General features: G+C 36.1%; 1 protein-coding gene across 12 annotated transcripts in view; it reads left to right on the top strand.

Moving 5' to 3' along the window:
- Window positions 1-18642, top strand: part of PPP1R9A (protein phosphatase 1 regulatory subunit 9A) — a 434558-nt gene that overhangs the window by 324341 nt on the left and 91575 nt on the right. The gene's annotated exons all lie outside the window — the stretch shown is intronic.

Below are 18642 nucleotides of genomic sequence, written 5' to 3'. Positions count from 1 at the left end.
GAATATTACTATAAATGAGCTAGACTTAACAGACATTTATAGGACATTACATCCCACAACAGCAGGATACACCTTTTTCTCAAGTGCTCATGGATCATTCTCAAAGACAGACCATATGCTGGGTCACAAAGCAAGTCTCAACAAATTTAAAAAGATTGAAATCATACACAACACTTTCTCGGATCATAAAGGAATGAAGTTGGAAATCAATAATAGGCGGAGTGCCAGAAAATTCACAAATACGTAGAGGCTCAACAACACACTCTTAAACAACGAGTGGGTCAAAGAAGAAATTGCAAGAGAAATTGGTAAATACCTCGAGGCAAATGAAAATGAAAACACAACATATCAAAACTTATGGGATGCAGCAAAGGCAGTGCTAAGAGGGAAATTTATTGCCCTAAATGCCTATATCAGAAAAGAAGAAAAGGCAAAAATGCAGGAATTAACTGTTCAATTGGAAGAACTGGAGAAAGAACAGCAAACTAATCCCAAAGCAAGCAAAAGGAAAGAAATAACAAAGATCAGAGCAGAAATAAATGAAATTGAAAATATGAAAACAGTAGAGAAAATCAATACAACCAGAAGTTGGTTCTATGAGAAAATCAATAAGATTGATGGGCCCCTATCAAGATTTACAAAAAGAAGAGAGAGGATGCAAATAAATAAGATCAGAAATGGAAGAGGAGACATAACTACTGACCTCACAGAAATAAAGGAGGTAATAACAGGATACTATGAACAACTCTACGCTAATAAATACAACAATTTAGATGAAATGGACGGGTTCCTGGAAAGACATGAACAACCAACTTTGACTCAAGAAGAAAGAGATGACCTGAACAAACCAATCACAAGTAAAGAAATTGAATCAGTCATTCAAAAGCTTCCTAAAAAGAAAAGTCCAGGACCAGACGGCTTCACATCTGAATTCTATCAAACATTCCAGAAAGAATTAGTACCAACTCTCCTTAAACTCTTCAAAAAAATCGAAGTGAAGGGAAAACTACCTAATTCATTCTATGAAGCCAACATCACCCTCATACCAAAACCAGGTAAAGATGTTACAAAAAAAGAGAACTACAGACCAATCTCTCTAATGAATATAGATGCAAAAATCGTCAATAAAATTCTAGCAAATCATATCCAACAACACATTAAAAGAATTATACATCATGACCAACTAGGATTCATCCCAGGTATGCAAGGATGGTTCAATATAAGAAAATCAATTAATGTAATACACCATATCAATAAATCAAAGCAGAAAAATCACATGATCATCTCAATTGATGCAGAGAAGGCATTTGACAAGATTCAACATCCTTTCCTGTTGAAAACACTTCAAAAGATAGGAATACAAGGGAACTTCCTTAAAATGATAGAGGGAATATATGAAAAACCCACAGCTAATATCATCCTCAATGGGGAAAAATTGAAAACTTTCCCCCTAAGATCAGGAACAAAACAAGGATGTCCATTATCACCACTATTATTCAACATCGTGTTGGAGGTTCTAGCCAGAGCAATTAGACAAGAAAAAGAAATACAAGGCATCAAAATTGGAAAGGAAGAAGTAAAACTATCACTGTTTGCAGACGATATGATACTATACGTCAAAAACCCAGAAAAATCCACAACAAAACTACTAGAACTAATAAATGAGTACAGCAAAGTAGCAGGTTACAAGATCAACATTCAAAAATCTGTAGCATTTCTATAACTAGTAATGAACAAGCTGAGGGGGAAATCAAGAAACGAATCCCATTTACAATTGCAACTAAAAGAATAAAATACCTAGGAATAAATTTAACTAAAGAGACAAAAAAACCTATACAAAGAAAACTACAAAAAACTGTTAAAAGAAATCACAGATGACCTAAGTAGATGGAAGGGCATACCGTGTTCATGGATTGGAAGACTAAATATAGTTAAGATGTCAATCCTACCTAAATTGATTTACAGATTCAATGCAATACCAATCAAAATTCCAACAACTTATTTTTCAGAAATAGAAAAACCAATAAGCAAATTTATCTGGAAGGGCAGGGTGCCCCGAATTGCTAAAAACATCTTGAGGAAAAAAACGAAGCTGGAGGTCTCGCGCTGCCTGACTTTAAGGCACATTATGAAGCCACAGTGGTCAAAACAGCATGGTATTGGCATAAAGATAGATATATCGACCAATGGAATCAAATAGAGTACTCAGATATAGACCCTCTCATCTATGGACATTTGATCTTTGATAAGGCAATCAAGCCAACTCACCTGAGACAGAATAGTCTCTTCAATAAATGGTGCCTAGAGAACTGGATATCCATATGCAAAAGAATGAAAGAAGACCCATATCTCACACCTTATACAAAAGTTAGCTCAAAATGGATCTAAGATCTAAACATTAGGTCTAAGACCATAAAACAGTTAGAGGAAAATGTACGGAGATATCTTATGAAACTTACAATTGGAGGCAGTTTTATGGACCTTAAACCTAAAGCAAGAGCACTGAAGAAGGAAATAAATAAATGGGAGCTCCTCAAAATTAAACACTTTTGTGCATCAAAGAACTTCATCAAGAAAGTAGAAAGACAGCCTACACAATGGGAGACAATATTTGGAAACGACATATCAGATAAAGGTCTAGTATCCAGAATTTATAAAGAGATTGTCCAACTCAACAACAAAAAGACAGCCAACCCATTTACAAAATGGGAAAAAGACTTGAACAGACACCTCTCAGAAGAGGAAATACAAATGGCCAAAAGGCACATGAAGAGATGCTCAATGTCCCTGGCCATTAGAGAAATGCAAATCAAAACTATAGTGTGATATCATCTCACACCCACCAGAATGGCCATTATCAACAAAACAGAAAATCACAAGTGCTGGAGAGGATGCGGAGAAAGAGGCACACTTATCCACTGTTGGTGGGAATGTCAAATGGTGCAACCACTGTGGAAGGCAGTTTGGCGGTTCCTCAAAAAGCTGAATATGGAATTGCCATACGACCCAGCAATACCATTGCTAGGTATCTACTCAAAGGACTTAAGGGCAAAGACACAAACGGACATTTGCACATCAGTGTTTATAGCAGCGTTATTTACAATTGCAAAGAGATGGAAACAGCCAAAATGTCCATCAACAGACGAGTGGCTAAACAAACTGTGGTATATACATACGATGGAATATTATGCAGCTTTAAGACAGAATAAACTTATGAAGCATGTAATAACATGGATGGACCTAGAGAACATTATGCTGAGTGAGTCTAGCCAAAAACTAAAGGACAAATACCGTATGGTTCCACTGATGCATACCGACATTCGAGAATAAACTTGGAATATGTCATTGGTAACAGAGTCCAGCAGGAGTTAGAAACAGGGTAAGATAATGGGTAATTGGAGCTGAAGGGATACAGACTGTGCAACGGGACTAGATACAAAAACTCAAAAATGGACAGCACAGTAATACCTAAGTGTAAAGTAATCATGTTAAAACACTGAATGAAGCTGCATCTGAGCTATAGGGTTTTTTTTTCTGTCTGTTTGTCTTTTTTTTTCTTTTTCCTTTTCTTTTTTTTTTACTATTATTATTATTTTTTTCTCTATATTAACATTCTATATCTTTTTCTGTTGTTTCGCTAGTTCTTTTCCTAAATCGATGCAAATGTACTAAGAAATGATGATCATGCATCTATGTGATGATGTTAAGAATTACTGTTGCATATGTAGAATGGAATGATTTCTAAATGTCGTGTTAATTTTTTTCTTTAATTAATAAAAAAAATAAATAGGCAATATACATATAAAAAAAAATGAAGGCTCTAGAAAGAAAGGAAATAACCAAACTCAGAGTGAGTGGAAGGAAGAAAATAGGAAAGATTAGAATGGAGATAAATAAGATAGAGAATAAAAAAACAATGCAGTCAACGAAACCAAAAGTTTTTTGTTTGAAAGATCAGTACAATTGACAAACCATTTCCTACACTGAAAAAGTAAAAAGGAGAGAGGGCACAAATGACTAAAATCAGAAATTAGAGGAGTGGGGCATTACTACCAGCCCCACTGGTAATTAGAAATTAGAAGAATTATAAGAATATACTATGAACAACTGTATGTCAAATATTGGATAACTTGGATGAAATGGGCCAATTACCAGAAACACAGAAACAACCTACACTAACTCATAAAGAAATAGAAGATCTTAATAAACCAAAAACTAGTAAAGAGATTGAATCAGTAATCAGAAACCTCTGAATAAAGAAAAGCCCAGTGCCAGATGGCTTCTCATGAGAATTTTACCAAATATTCTAAGAAGAATTAATGCCTATCCTGCTAACATCTTCCAAAAAATCAAAGAGGAGGGAATATACCCTAACTCATTCCACGGGGCCAACATCACCCTCATACTAAAGCCGGATAGATACCTCAAGAAAAAAAAAACTACCTTATGAATATAGATGCAAAAAATCCTTGACAAAATACTAGCAAACTAAATCCAAAAGTACATCAAAAGTATTATGAATTATAATCAAGTGAGATTCATCCCATTTATGTAAGAGTGGCTCAACATAATAAATCAAATGTAATACAGCACATTGACAGAACAAAGGGAAAAAACACGTTCTTCTCAATTGATACAGAAAAGGCATTTGACAAAATCCAGCACTCCTACTTTATAAAAACACTTGGAAAACTAAGACTAGAAGGAGACTTTTTCAACATGTTAAAGGGAATATATGAAAAACCCACAGCTAATGTCCTACTCAATGATGAAAGACGAAGTTTTCCCTCTGAGATCTGGAACAGGGCAAGGATGCCCACTGTCACTATAATTATTCCCCATTGTCCTGCAATTTGTAGCTAGAGCAATTATGCATAAGAAGTAATAAAGGGCATCCAAATTGAAAATGAAGAAATAAGACTTTCCCTGTTGTAGATGACATGATCGTATTGCTTACAAATTTTTAAATCCAAAATAGAACTTGTGGAACTAATAAATTCAGCAAAATGGCAGTGTACAAGATAAACATGCAAAAATGAATAGTGTTTTATGTACAACAATCTGAAGAAATCAAGAAAAAATCCTTTTATAATAATAGCAACTAAAAGAATGATAGTTATCTAGGGAAAAATCTAACCAACGATGTAAGGACTTGTGCACAGAAAACTGCAAGACATTGCTAAAAGAAATCAAAGAAGACTTAATTGGAAAGGCAGTTGATGTTCATGGATTGGAAGACTAAATATTAAGATGTCAGTTCTGTCCAAAGCAATTTACAGATTTCATCCAATCCACAATCAAAATTCTAACAATCTTCTTTGCAGAAATGGAAAAGCCAATCATCAGATTTTTATGAAAGGATAATGGGCCCCAAACACCTAAAACTATTTTGAAAAAGAAGAATGAAGTTGGAGGACTCACACTTCCTGATCTTAAAAGTCATGATAAAGCCATAGTAAACAGCATGACACTTGCATGAGGACATTCAGTTAGACCAATAGAATCAAACTGAGGGCTCAGAAATCACTCTTCACATTTATGACCTACTGTTTTTTGACAAGAGTACCAGGTCTACTCAATGAGGAAAGAAGTCTCTTCAACAAATGTTGATGGGAAAACTGGATGTCCATATTACAAAAGAATGAAGATGGACCCCCAAACTCACACAATATACAAAAATCAACTCAAAATGTAACAGACCTAAATGTAAGTACCAGAACTATAAAACTCCTGGAAGAAAACATAGTAAACCATCTGCAGGACTTTGCATTGAGTAATGATTTCTTAGACTTTGCACCCTAAGCATGAGCAACAAAAGAAAGATAAATGGGACTTCATCACAATTGAATTTTTGCTCATCAAAGGACTTTTATGGAAGGAAAAAAGACAACCTACTCAATGGGAGAGAATATTTCAACATATGTACAATAAAGGTTTAATGTCCTGAATATAAAAAGAAATTCTGTAACTCAGCAATATAAAGACAACCATTTTAAAAATGGAGAAAATACTGGAATAGGCATTTCTCTAAAGTAGATTTTGAAATGACCAAAAAGCACATGTAAAGATGCTCAACATCATTAGTTATTAGGGAATGTTAATCAAAACCACAACGAAAATTACAAGTGTTAGAGAGGATATGGAAAAGGAGAACACTCATTAATTGCTGATGGGAATGTAAAATGCTGCACCTGCTTTGGAAGACAATTTGGTGGTTCCACAGAGAGTTATAAATAGAATTTCCATATGACCCAGCAATCCCACTTCTAAGAATATATCCCAAATATTTGAAAGCAGGAACTCAAACACCAATATTCATAGTGGCTTTATTCACAATTGCCAAAAGTTGGAAGTGCAACCCATCAATCTATGAATGCAGTATATGCATACAATATATATGAATGAAACTCTGATACATGTGACAACACAGATGAACCTTGAATAATATCCTGTGCATGAAATAAGCCAAAACAAAAACAAACATTGTATGACCTCACTGATACAAAATAATTAGAATAAGTAAACCCATAGAATCAAAATCTTACAGGTTACCTGGGGACAGGGTATGGTTAGGGAATGAGGAATTAATGCTTAAGTTATAGAGTTTCTATTTGGTTTCATTATAAAATTTTGATAATGAATGTTAGTGATGGTAGCAGAACATTATGAACATAATTAACAGCATTGAATTATATATTTTAATATGATTAAAAGGGAAAATTTTAAGTTTTATGTATGTTACTATAATAAAAATTTTTAAAAACATAGGGCTGTACAACACAGTGTATCTTATTGTAAACAATGGAATATAGTTTTGTTTTGTTTTTTTACTTTAATGACTTGTAACAAAGGTACCACACTAATACAAGGTATTAATAGTAGAGTGGTATATGGGAACTTTGTAGTCTATGCATGATTTTTCTGTAAATGCTGGACCAATGTACGATATCCTTAAGAAATAAAAAGGAGTCTTGTTTACCTGCAGGACAAAGTACATGAAATAGAATAATAGTTGGATAATCTTTGAAAAGGTAATTTGAACAAAATTGTAGAGACTTTAAAAATCAGTAGACTCTCTAGACCTTTTTTCCATTAAATTATTGTTTGAAGAAAATTTTCCACAGGTGTTTTACATTCTGAGGCACTCGTCCTTTATTCTAGCTTACCATTGGTGTTTGTGTGAAGAGCCTTGGAAGATACAGTCCTTCCCTATGGAGCAAAGGGCAGACATTCTTACTGCCTATTATAAAAGATTCAAATTACCTAATTTCTCAGTTCCACTCCTGACTTCTTTACATGTGCAGACATCATTTGGGCCTCTTCACATTACCCTTTGGAAATTGTGGCTCAATAAAGCAACACAAGAATGCTAATAACCTGTATTAACTAGTGCAAGGATCCTTCATGAGTTGGTAGAAGGTTTGATCCTGTTCAGACTGTAATTACAGAGACACATACCTGTACTGAGCATGAGAGGAGACAAATTTGCAATCACTGTGCTTAGAAGCGTGGTGAATCCTTAGAACTTAAAGGAGTCGAGAGCATGTAATATCAATTAAGAAGAAATGGCAACAGGTTGGCTCTCTTTTGGCTTATCCCATCCTGTGTCTATCATACCAACTTTAAATTCATTCACAGTAAAAGGACTCAATTTTTTTTTTTTTGCAGTGGGTCCTGGAGTATCTAAGGGAATATTGTCCCTCTCATAGATATTTGTCTGAGACAAACTCCCATGAAAAACCATGTATGAATATTTGAGCCTTAACTGCCCTGGATTGGGTCTATAATGCCAATAAAGGTGATCCACTGGGGAATGAGAAATGATATAATATCTCTTTAAATATAACATCTTTATTATATCATTAACTACCTTTACAGAGAGATTATAACATTAAGAGATGTTATTAGGACAATAGGACTCCAAATACCCCAGGTTAAGGTAATCTGCAAAACAGTTTCTGCTGTGGGAGTCAAGGCAGTGACTGTTGAGTCAAATATTCCCAAAAGCTTACCCCTAATGATGACCTACTTTATAGAGGACTTTAGATGGACTGTAAATATTGGTGTTTGGTTCAAAGTGAGTAACCTCTGGATTGCTCAAAACTGAAGGTAATGTGCCTGATTATTGTCAGGGACCTGCTCTCTCTCTCTATTCCCTGATTCCTCCTCCTTCTAATCCAATTGCTCTAAGGAGAAAAGATTATTAGAGGTAAGACTGAGATAGATCTCTTTGTCTTCCAGGGAAACCTAGTGCTTTAAGAACCCCATGTGAGTTCTATATGGGGAACTTTGGGGAGGGAAGACACTCAACTTTGGATGGCTCTGTTGAATCCTGTCTCACAATTCACCATTGCACCCAGTCGCATGGTGAGAAAGGATGCACAAATTCAACTAATATGGTTTCAGTAGGGTTCACAGTGATAGAGAAAGCTAAAATGACCTGAATGGTGGATGAGGCCATTTGGGTAGATTCAATGTAATGTTGCAGTTGTAGCTCCCACTGCTGAATTTATAATGGAATCGAGTTATATATCAGCACTTTTCTTTTCCATACTGTTAGTGGAGATGTTCCAGTCTACCTCCGCTGTCTCTTCCCAGGATGTCCTGCTGAAATGATATATAATTTCAGGGGGAAAAAGGGAAATCACAGCTTAATTAAAAACTTAATGGTAGCCATTTCCCAGCATATCACCACCACCTTCCTGATAGGGCCACCAAAACAGCTCTTTAAAGAAAGAGGGAGAGAGAAAAAAAAAAAAAAGACAGCTAGTAATCTACTACTAAGCTCTTATTGAAACTGATTGCCTAACCCATGAACATCTTGTGTCTCTTTGGCCTAATATTCTCAGTTTGAGGTGGATCAACTTGAGCTCATGCACCAGCAAAACTGAAGGGGCACAAACCTTGTTTGTCAAATGGAAGTGATGTATTCAAGAAAGCAGCCAGCCTGGCTTGGCATTATCTTAGATTTACATGAAAAAGTGGCAGTTTTCCATTTGGGGAACTTTATCCACAACTCTGTTTTCTGAAGCAAAGTATCTGTCACATTGGATCTTTGATTCACAGAGGTTTCCTGAAACAGCTTGGTTCATTTGTGGTTCATCTAAACATTGCAGTGTTGTCTGCTAAGCTTTTTAGCCCCAGCACCAGCTATCAGAATCGAAAATTAAAATGGTCACTTTGCTCAGTGGGAAAAACTTAATGGCCTTTATAGTTCTGGCCAGAAGTACCCTTGTTGAACCTTGTTATATTTTTTCCTGACTCTTGGGCTGTTGTCAGTGACCTATCTGTTCTGTCACTTGAATAATTCAGACTGTCAGATTAATGTTTGTGATGGCAGACTCTGGGAACAAATTGCAGCAACTGATCAAATTGTCTGGACTGCTCATGAAGCTGCACCTTAATAATCATAAGAGACCTTCATGTATTTAAGAAATACAGCTAGAAGATCATGTAGCCCTCAGACAACTGTAGAGATCTCTACAAAATGACACTTCCCTTGGTTACTCGGGAGATTTCTGGAGGGATAACTGACTCACTATATATATATATATATATATCCTGTGAGCAATTATCTTTCTGATTGCAATCATCTACTTAGATAAGATGTACAAAATTTGTTCCTGACTTTAAATGAAGTGGTCAGTGAGACGCTTCAGCCGTGGAAGACATTCAGCTTTGCCTTAACTCATTGGCCAGAGTTGTGATACATGACAGAATTGCCTTAAACTTCCTCCTTGTGAACTAAAGAGTCACTGATACATCCTGCTGTACCTGAATGGATAAATAATTGATTAAAATAAAAATAATTTAAGTTAAATATGCAGATTAATACCATAGGCTAAGTGGAAAGGTCAACATAGAAGCTTAAGGAGGAAGCCATCTGAAAGGAAAAAGCTTTCTAAGGTAGACCCATGTGATTTATGGGACTTGTTTAGCTAATTGGGTATAAGAGCCTAGAGGATATGGTTGATCTCAGTACTGCAAGTTGGACTTATTCTGCTGGTTGGAGCCCTGTTGATGATAGTCTTAATTGTATGCTGTGTGAGACAAACTGAATGGATTTGGTCCTAGACCCTCTTGATCACATTATTACATGTGGTTGAAGGAATTACCATACTCGTGGGAAAATTTACCAGAAGCCACAATGATATGGAAAGCAAGGGTAGATATTGTTGGGAGACATTTCCCCACAAGTCTTTTGCACGTCTGCATTTCTTATGAGTAAAGGCACCAACAGCCTTGGCTTGATTTCAATGATGTTTATTTCATTTCAGTGATGTTTCTATAGTGAACAGCCTTGGAAAATAGAGGTAATGCCTCTCTTTAGAGGAGTGGGCAGACTTGCTTACTGCTCACTATTTTAAAAATAAAAATTTCCTAAGCTTGAATTCTTAAAATATTTTATGGGGGCGAGCCATGGGGGCTCAGCAGGCAGAGTTCTTGCCTGCCATGCTGGAGACCCTGGTTCGATTCCAAGTGCCTACCCATGCAAAAAAATATATATAAAATATATATATATATATTTTTATGGTCTAAAAAAATATATATATATATATTTTATGGTTACATCCTCAGCTTCATTTTTTAGACCATATTCTCCTCACAACATCCTGGATTTGAACTTTCTTTGGAACTCATTTCTTAATTTTAGAATTAAGTCCATCAAAACCATTAAGTCTTGATTGTCTTCTGTTTATCCCTCCTCTCAGTTCATCTCTCTTTTCTCTCATTTTATTATAAGCAGCAAAAAGAAACTAAACAGGACCTTCAACTCTTGGGAAATCTAATTGACTGACTCATGCATTCACAGGGATATTTCCTACTTTCTTGTTATTGAAGGTGGATAATGTTGCTAAGCTTTCTGCCACTTCCTAACTAGAATCTCCCTTCCAGATTTTTACTATCTACCTATTCAAGACTATTTAGGCTTTCTCTAACACACTCTTCAAATTCCTTCCATCCTTTACCCGCTGCCTGTTTCCAAAGCCACATTACCATTTTTCCATATAGAAACAGCACCCACTTCTTTTGCTACACAACAAATTATCCCCAAAACTTAACATCTTAAAACAAGAAATGCACATTACAGTTTCTGTGGGTCAGTTTAGCTGGCTCCTTCTGACTCAAGATGTCTCCCAAGGCTGCAGTTAAAGTATCAGCTGGAGCTGCAGTCATCTAAAAGCTCTATTGGGATAAGACTCATTTCCAAGTGCACTGAAGAGTTGTTGGCAGGATTCAGAAGATCTGCTTCCAAAGTCCCTCATGTAGCTTTTGGCAGACCTCAGGCCCTCATTGGCAATTCACCAGAAACAGCAGTTCTTTGCAATGTGGGCCTCTCCATAGGACTACTGACAACATGGTAGCTTGCTTCCCCCCAGAGCAAGGACCAGAGAGGGAAAGAATGCACCCAGAGGACCAAAGAGATGGAAGTCACAGTTTTATTGTAAACTAATCTCAGAAGTGACATCCCATCACTTTTCATCGTAGTCTGATTTTTGAGAAGCAGGGATTACTGGGGCCATTTTACAGTCTGCCTACCATTGCAGGAAAAAAGAATCTCTGCTTTGGAGGAATAGGCTTTTTAGTAGAAAGGGAACAAAACTAAAGAAAACTTTAAAATTCTATAATATAAAATGCTAATATATGAACTGCCTACCACAATTGCTAGAAAACATTGAGCAGGGAAAGATGAGTTTGAGTTGTTGAAAAAAAACTATAGATAAACCTTAACTCTACCTTGTCAGACTGTTAGAAAGACTAATTTGTCAGCATTATTGCCAATAACATGAAGAGCTAAGAGCCTGAAGGCAAGGAACACAGAAGGCCGTGTCAGTAAATTAGTTATGGATTTTAGATGTTTCTTGACTTGTTGGCAATACTAAAAATGGAGAGAAATCAGAAATATTCTGAGAGCAAATGATTGACAGGAAAATTTTGAATTAATTGATGAAAGGAAAAATGAATGCATATGAGGGGCATGCATAACACATGTTAGGTATTTTATGTATTTTATGTTTTTGAATCCTCTCAGTGCCCTATGAGATCAGTATCTTTTGCACCTATGAGATCAGTATCTTTTGCATCATGGAGAAGGAGACCACAAAAGAGAAAAGCTAAATGACTTGCCCACTATGGTGAAGCTGTGAAATAAAGTTGTTTTCTATTTTTGGGGCCCTGATCTCTCCAACCCCAAAGCCTTTACCCCTTTCATTGCACTCTGTGGTGGCATCCTGGAGAAACCAGGCATGGCAAAAATAATCATAACCCTAAAGTCATCTAGGCATTTAGCATATTCTAGGCATTGTGATGAACACTTTACATTTATCACTATTATAATTCTTAAGGACTTTCCCTTAAGAAAAGGCTCTCCCCAGTTTAGAGATAAGGAAATGACATTCAAAGATAAAAAGTTGCCTAACATTACAAACATAGGGCACACAGAAGCCAGTATAAAAATAATCAAAATAGAAATGTCTTTGCAGAGAAGGAATGCTTTAGCTAAAAACCACCTGGATGGTTGGCAGAGATTTAGGAATTTTAAACATTAAAGCATTAGTTTGAGGTCTTTCTCCTTCAGAGAAAAAGAACTCTATTATCTCACAGAACTGAGTCTGAAAATATATATAACCAAATTCAAATCCAGTAAACAAATTCCAACAAAACTGCATAATTAAGGCTATTTTTATGATTAGCACCATTTAGTTTCCCTGAATTGACCAAAGCAAACTTTGCTACAGCAAAAATTACTGCTAATGGTTGAACATAACAACAAGATAAAATCCCCAAAAGGGTCATTTAGGCCTCAGCTGCAGCTGTGCTTCAATATAGTTCTGATTTGAAAGCTAGCTGAGAATTAACAGGAAAATCAGGCTTTGCTGTGTTGTGCAGATGTGGCTAGAACTGTATTGATTTATTCAGCAAACATTTGTTCAGTGCCTACTGTATGCCGAGCAATGTGTTAGCCATAACTGAGATAACAAGGATAAATCATACATGGCACCCTTCAGGAGCCTACAGTTGAAAGGAGTTGATGAGAGAAGGCAGATATAAAACAGCAAAGTTTTATGGCCGATGTAAGGTATGTAGTGAAATCATAAAGTAGCAGAAAGTTATCAAGGACAGCAGCTTCTTAGCACGTGTCAGGGGTAGATGTTTATTCATCTTGGATGCCTGAGTTGGCAAAATGTGGCGAGTGAGGAGAGCAGAGACATGGAATTTTTCTTGGCTTCAGTAAAAGCTGATGCCTACATTAAAACACTGAATATTGGAAGAGGAACAGGTTTAGAGGAAGGAAGAGTTTTACTTCAGAAATGACCAATTTGCTTATAAAAGAAAAATCCATGTGGAGTGGTCCCTTAGGGATATTATAGTTATGAGATCAAAGCTGAAGTCTAGTTACAAGATAACGCATTGGAAAGACTCTAGCATGTTGCTGTTGTAGTATTGGTAGCTATATCAGCCACAACTTACTTTATTTTGCAACTCCTCACTTATTTTGAGTGTCAGATCTTGTGTAAACACTTTACAGATGTCATCTCATTTAACTGTCATGACAATCTTGCTATAAGATTATTATCCCCACTTTATAGATGAGGAAACTTAAGCTGAGATTTAGAAGTGAACTTTCCCAAGGTCACAGAGACAGGATTTGAACCCTATTTAATTGATCCTCATTAACCATCTGACCAATCTAACAGATATTCTCCATCCTTCTGTGACATCTAGGCTGATACCAACAGCTCTCCTCGACGGCACCCCTCAATGGTCAAGGTTATGTATAGTCATACAGCTCTGCTCCCACAAGTTAAGTTGTATGTTTACCAAGACGCAGAGCTGTTAGCTGTATTTATTATTATAATTATGTAATTAAAGAAAATATTAAGTGTTCTCTTTACTATGAAGAAAAAAATAGGAAGGATGTAGTTGTGTCTATGAAAATTAGGTAAAATGTCTTGGAAAAATTCAAGAAAGACTGGTAACTCAACTTAATTAGATGTGAGGGGAAAATGCGAAAGATGGGGACAAACCATAAAACTTTAGGGGGATTTTGTACTCATTTTGCTTTGCAAGTGTTGTCAAGTTTTCACCCATTTTAAAGACACTGCATTAATTTCATAGATTATATGTTATAGTTCTTCTGATTTGTATAAGAGTAGATGAAACATCAGGCAACAAACCCATTAACCATGAGGAAGATTTGACCCTGCAGCTAAAAAATAAACCAACAAATGAATATTTCTGATTTAAATTGACATAAAATGACATGTGCAGTATTTTTTTTTAACCTCTGCTCTCTTTATATTGCAAATAATCCACCAACTGTTCCCCATTCTTTTGGAGGAACTTATCCTGTACAGTTACCCGGAGTGAGCATATTAGAAGAAAACAAGAACTTTGGAGCTTACTAGAGAAGGGTGCGAGCCTTCAGAGTAGATTAAATATTGATGAATGTGAATCAGAACACAGTAGCATCATATACCAAGGTTTAAATACGGATGTATTATAGGAATATATTCCAGATTTTTCTCTTTTTTTTTTTTGGCAAAGCTATCATTTCTACATGCTGTAAACAGCATGGCATAGAAGAAGGAGTATGGGCTTTGTAATCTGTTAGATGTAGCTTCAACAACTTATTAATTGTCTGACCTTTGGTAAACTCTTCAAGTCTTAGTTTCCTCAAGTTAAGAAAGTACAGTAATACCTAAACTGTATAGTTGGGGAATGTATAGTGCTGGACACACAGTAAGCATTGCCAAATGATCACTATTCATTTTTTGCCTCTGTTTATGGGATTGTAAAAGATATTAAGCAAGAGGATAGATATGAATATGAAAAGGAACTTTTACTTTATCAGTTCTTACCCTAACAATTGTTCTTGTCTCATTTAAAATGGCTCTGTAGGTTAAGACAAAGAACTTCAAGAGTCTCTGCTTACTTGAAAGATATTGAACTTGGCCAGAATGAAAGAGAAGTAACTCACTACCAATGGAAATACTTTATTGTAGCAAATAACATTTGTTTTACATTGCCCACCTTCCCTTATATGTGCCAAGTGCAATCCAATATAATTGTGGTGTTTGTGAAATTCTGCTAACATATTATTCAATATCATTTATTTTATTGCACTGTAACCATAAAAATAACTTCCACTTTCAATAAGGATAAAATAATCCAAATAACCTATTATTCTTAGTCCAATAAATGTAACACTTTTATTCCCAGATGTTTATGAGATGTTACACAACTTCCATCCTTTATTCAGGGTAGGAACAGCACAGAATCAGCAAGAGAAATAACAGCATAAAGTTTTTAAATATCCTACCTAGAACACTGTAATAATGAATACATAGAATCAGGACAGCAAAAGATACATCTTGTCCTAGGATATTTATAAGAATAATAGTAAAGAGAAAACATTAATAAAAGAAAAAGTTTTAGAACAATTGCAGGTAATGTGGTTATTGGGAAGGAGAGGAGATTGCCTAAATCAAAAAGTAAAAGAATCATGAAGAAGAGTTCTTAATTTACACCTAAAAGATAATTTTGATAATTAAAATAGATGGCAAAGCCAGAACTATACTTAGAGGTAAGAATGTGAATGTTGTATAAACTCTGCTTTTGCTAATCAGTATATGGAGTATTAAAAATATGTGTGACAAAAAAAAAGTATGTGACAGAACATTGCTTTCTTAATAAATTTTGCAGTTCCTTTTCTTGATATTATTGAAAATCTCCTTAAGAGATTCTAAGTGTTAGCAAGTAAATACAATTGACATTCTTTGATTTATTCTTTTACAAAAATTTTGTGGGATCCTGTTATATGTCAGGTCCCATTTATATACATATTTATATTAATTGCCTCACACATTGTTAATGACGCTCCATTTTCAAGCTGGGCAAAGAGAAGTCAAATTGTTCCTTTCAATGTTTACGTTTAAAATGTGCCACATTGTCATGGCTTTTCAGACTTTAAATTTAGCTTAGATTTTACTTACTCATTGTGCTGGTTTGAAAGGATGTATGTACCTTTGAAAAGCCATGTTTTAATCAAAATCCCATTTTATAAAGACAGAATCCCTAGTCAATACTGTATGTTTGAATCTGTAATTAGATCATCTCCCTGAAGGTGTAACCCAATCAAGAGTGGTAATTAAGCTGGATTAGGGGAGATGTGTCTCCACCCATTTGGATAGGTCTTGATTGGTTTACTGGAGTTCTATAAAAGAGGAAACATTTTGGAGAATGAGAGATCTCTGAGAGAGCAGAGAATGACATAGCCACGAGAAGCAGAGTCTACCAGCCAACGCTTTGGAGATGAAGAAGGAAAATGCCTCCTGGGGAGTTTCATGAAACAGGAAGCCAGGAGAGAAAGCTAGCAGATGATGCCATGTTCGCCATAGGCCCTTCCGGCTGAGAGAGAAACCCTATGTTCGCCATGTGCCTTTCCACTTGAGAGAGAAACCCTGAACTTCATCAGCCTTCTTGAGTCAAGGTATCTTTCCCTGGATGCCTGTGATTGAACATTTCTATAGACTTGTTTAATTGGGACATTTTCTCAGTCTTAGAACTGTATACTAGCAACTTATTAAATTCCTCTTTTAAAAGCCATTCTGTTTCTGGTATATTGCATTCCGGCACCTAGCAAACTAGAATACTCATTCATGATATTCATTAAATTGATGATGTAGGAGTGAATATTATTGTCATGGTTAGGGACAGGTGTCAACTTGGCCAAGTTGTGGTACCTGTTCATCTGATTGGGCAAGCGCTGGCCTGTCTGTTGCAATGAGGACATTTCATAGGATTAGGTCATGATCACATCAGCTACATCCACAGCTGATTCCATTTGTAATCAGCCAAAGGGGAGTGTCTTCTGCAATTAGTGATGCTAAATGCAATCATGGGAAGCCTTTTAAGGAGACTCAGAGAGAGAGCAGAGAATGCTGCAGCACTATGAAGCAGAGAGTCCACCAGCCAGCGACCTTTGGAGATGAAGAAGGAAAACGCCTCCTGGGGAGCTTCATGAAACAGGAAGCCAGGAGACCAAGCTAGCAGATGACACCGTATTCGCCATGTGCCTGTCCAGCCGAGAGAGAAGCCCTGACTGTGTTCGCCATGTGCCTTCTCACTTGAGAGAGAAACCCTGAACTTCATCAGCCTTCTTGAACCAAGGTTTCTTTCCCTGGATGCCTTTGATTAGACATTTCTATAGACTTGTTTTAATTGGGACATTTTCTCAGCCTTAGAACTGTAAATGAGCAACTTATTAAATTCCCCTTTTGAAGAGCCATTCCATTTCTGGTATATTGCATTCTGGCAGCTAGAAACTAGAACAATTATATTCCTAGGTAAAGTCTTTATTGTGAAGGCTTGGCTTTGCTGCTGGTTGTAATTACAGGGTGAAAAACAAACACACAGTTTTATGCCTGTAAATCAAAACTCTCAGCAAGGCATCTTGAGATTGTTAACTTACCAGTCTTACTACATTCCTATTAATTAACATGAGATTTGAAAAATACTGTTGGTTCTTAAACACACACAGACACATTCATGCATATACATACACATACACACACACACACACACACACACACACATATGAGATAGACTAATTTACAGATTACCACCAAAAAAGCCACACTAAATCTGGAATTAGAGTTTTTTAAGATCTCACTGAACCAAGAATTAGGAATTATGTGGAGCCAACTACCCCTACCAGTGCCAAAGATACTTGGAATGATATTTATAGTTTAGACATTTTCTGACTAGGTTCTAAAGAGTCCTAGGATTCCAGATTGTAAGGAGCTAGCTGTACAGAATCAAGGTAGGTCCACCAACTTCTTTCCCTTTTAACCAAAGTAGCTGAATTATTTCTAAAAAAAAGTTTCTAACCTCAAACCAGTTTGGAAAATCACTGCTCTATATGAAGTATCCTGAACCTACTTTTATATACATATAACATTACAGTCAAGGTCTTGATTAAAGCCTCTACATGTGGGTGCAGAATCAGAGGGATGCTGAGGCTGTTCACTGATTGTGGTCATGGCTTCCTTATAAGAAATTGTGTTGACTTCTGGGCTCCACACCTTAAGAAGAATTTGGAGATCTTGGAGAGAAGTCAGGGAACAACCAGAAAGACAATTATATAGAAAGTAAGACCTATAAGGAAATTAGAATTATTTTACTTGAAAAAGAGAAGTCTAAATGTTTTCAAGACATTAGGAATTATTACATTGAGACTGATGAACAGATTTCCTTTATATGTAAATATAGTATAAAGGAAATAGGGTTTCAGCTTTAATAGGAAAAATGTAAACTAGAACCAAAAGAAAAAACAGCAGCTAGATGCTAAGCCTATTGAATCAAAGGAATAGATCATTCAGATCACTATTTATAAAAGTTTTTAAAAAGACAACATGAGGGCTGGCTGTGGTGACTCAGCAGGCAGAGTTCTCACCTGCCATGTCGGAGACCCGAGTTCGATTCCCAGTGCCTGCCCATGCAAAAAAAAAAAAGGCAACATGAATTCTTATCTGTGTTTTATATGTCAGATATAATAGGACCTGAAGAAGAAGGGGTGGATTGAAAGGACTTTGTCTTTTCAACACTGTGACTCAATTTTTTCATAATGTGTGGATT

This window comes from Tamandua tetradactyla, chromosome 1 (assembly GCF_023851605.1).
Source record: "Tamandua tetradactyla isolate mTamTet1 chromosome 1, mTamTet1.pri, whole genome shotgun sequence".
Taxonomy (NCBI): domain Eukaryota; kingdom Metazoa; phylum Chordata; class Mammalia; order Pilosa; family Myrmecophagidae; genus Tamandua; species Tamandua tetradactyla.
Note: the sequence above shows the minus strand (reverse complement) of the source record. Positions and strands in the feature narration are given on the sequence as shown.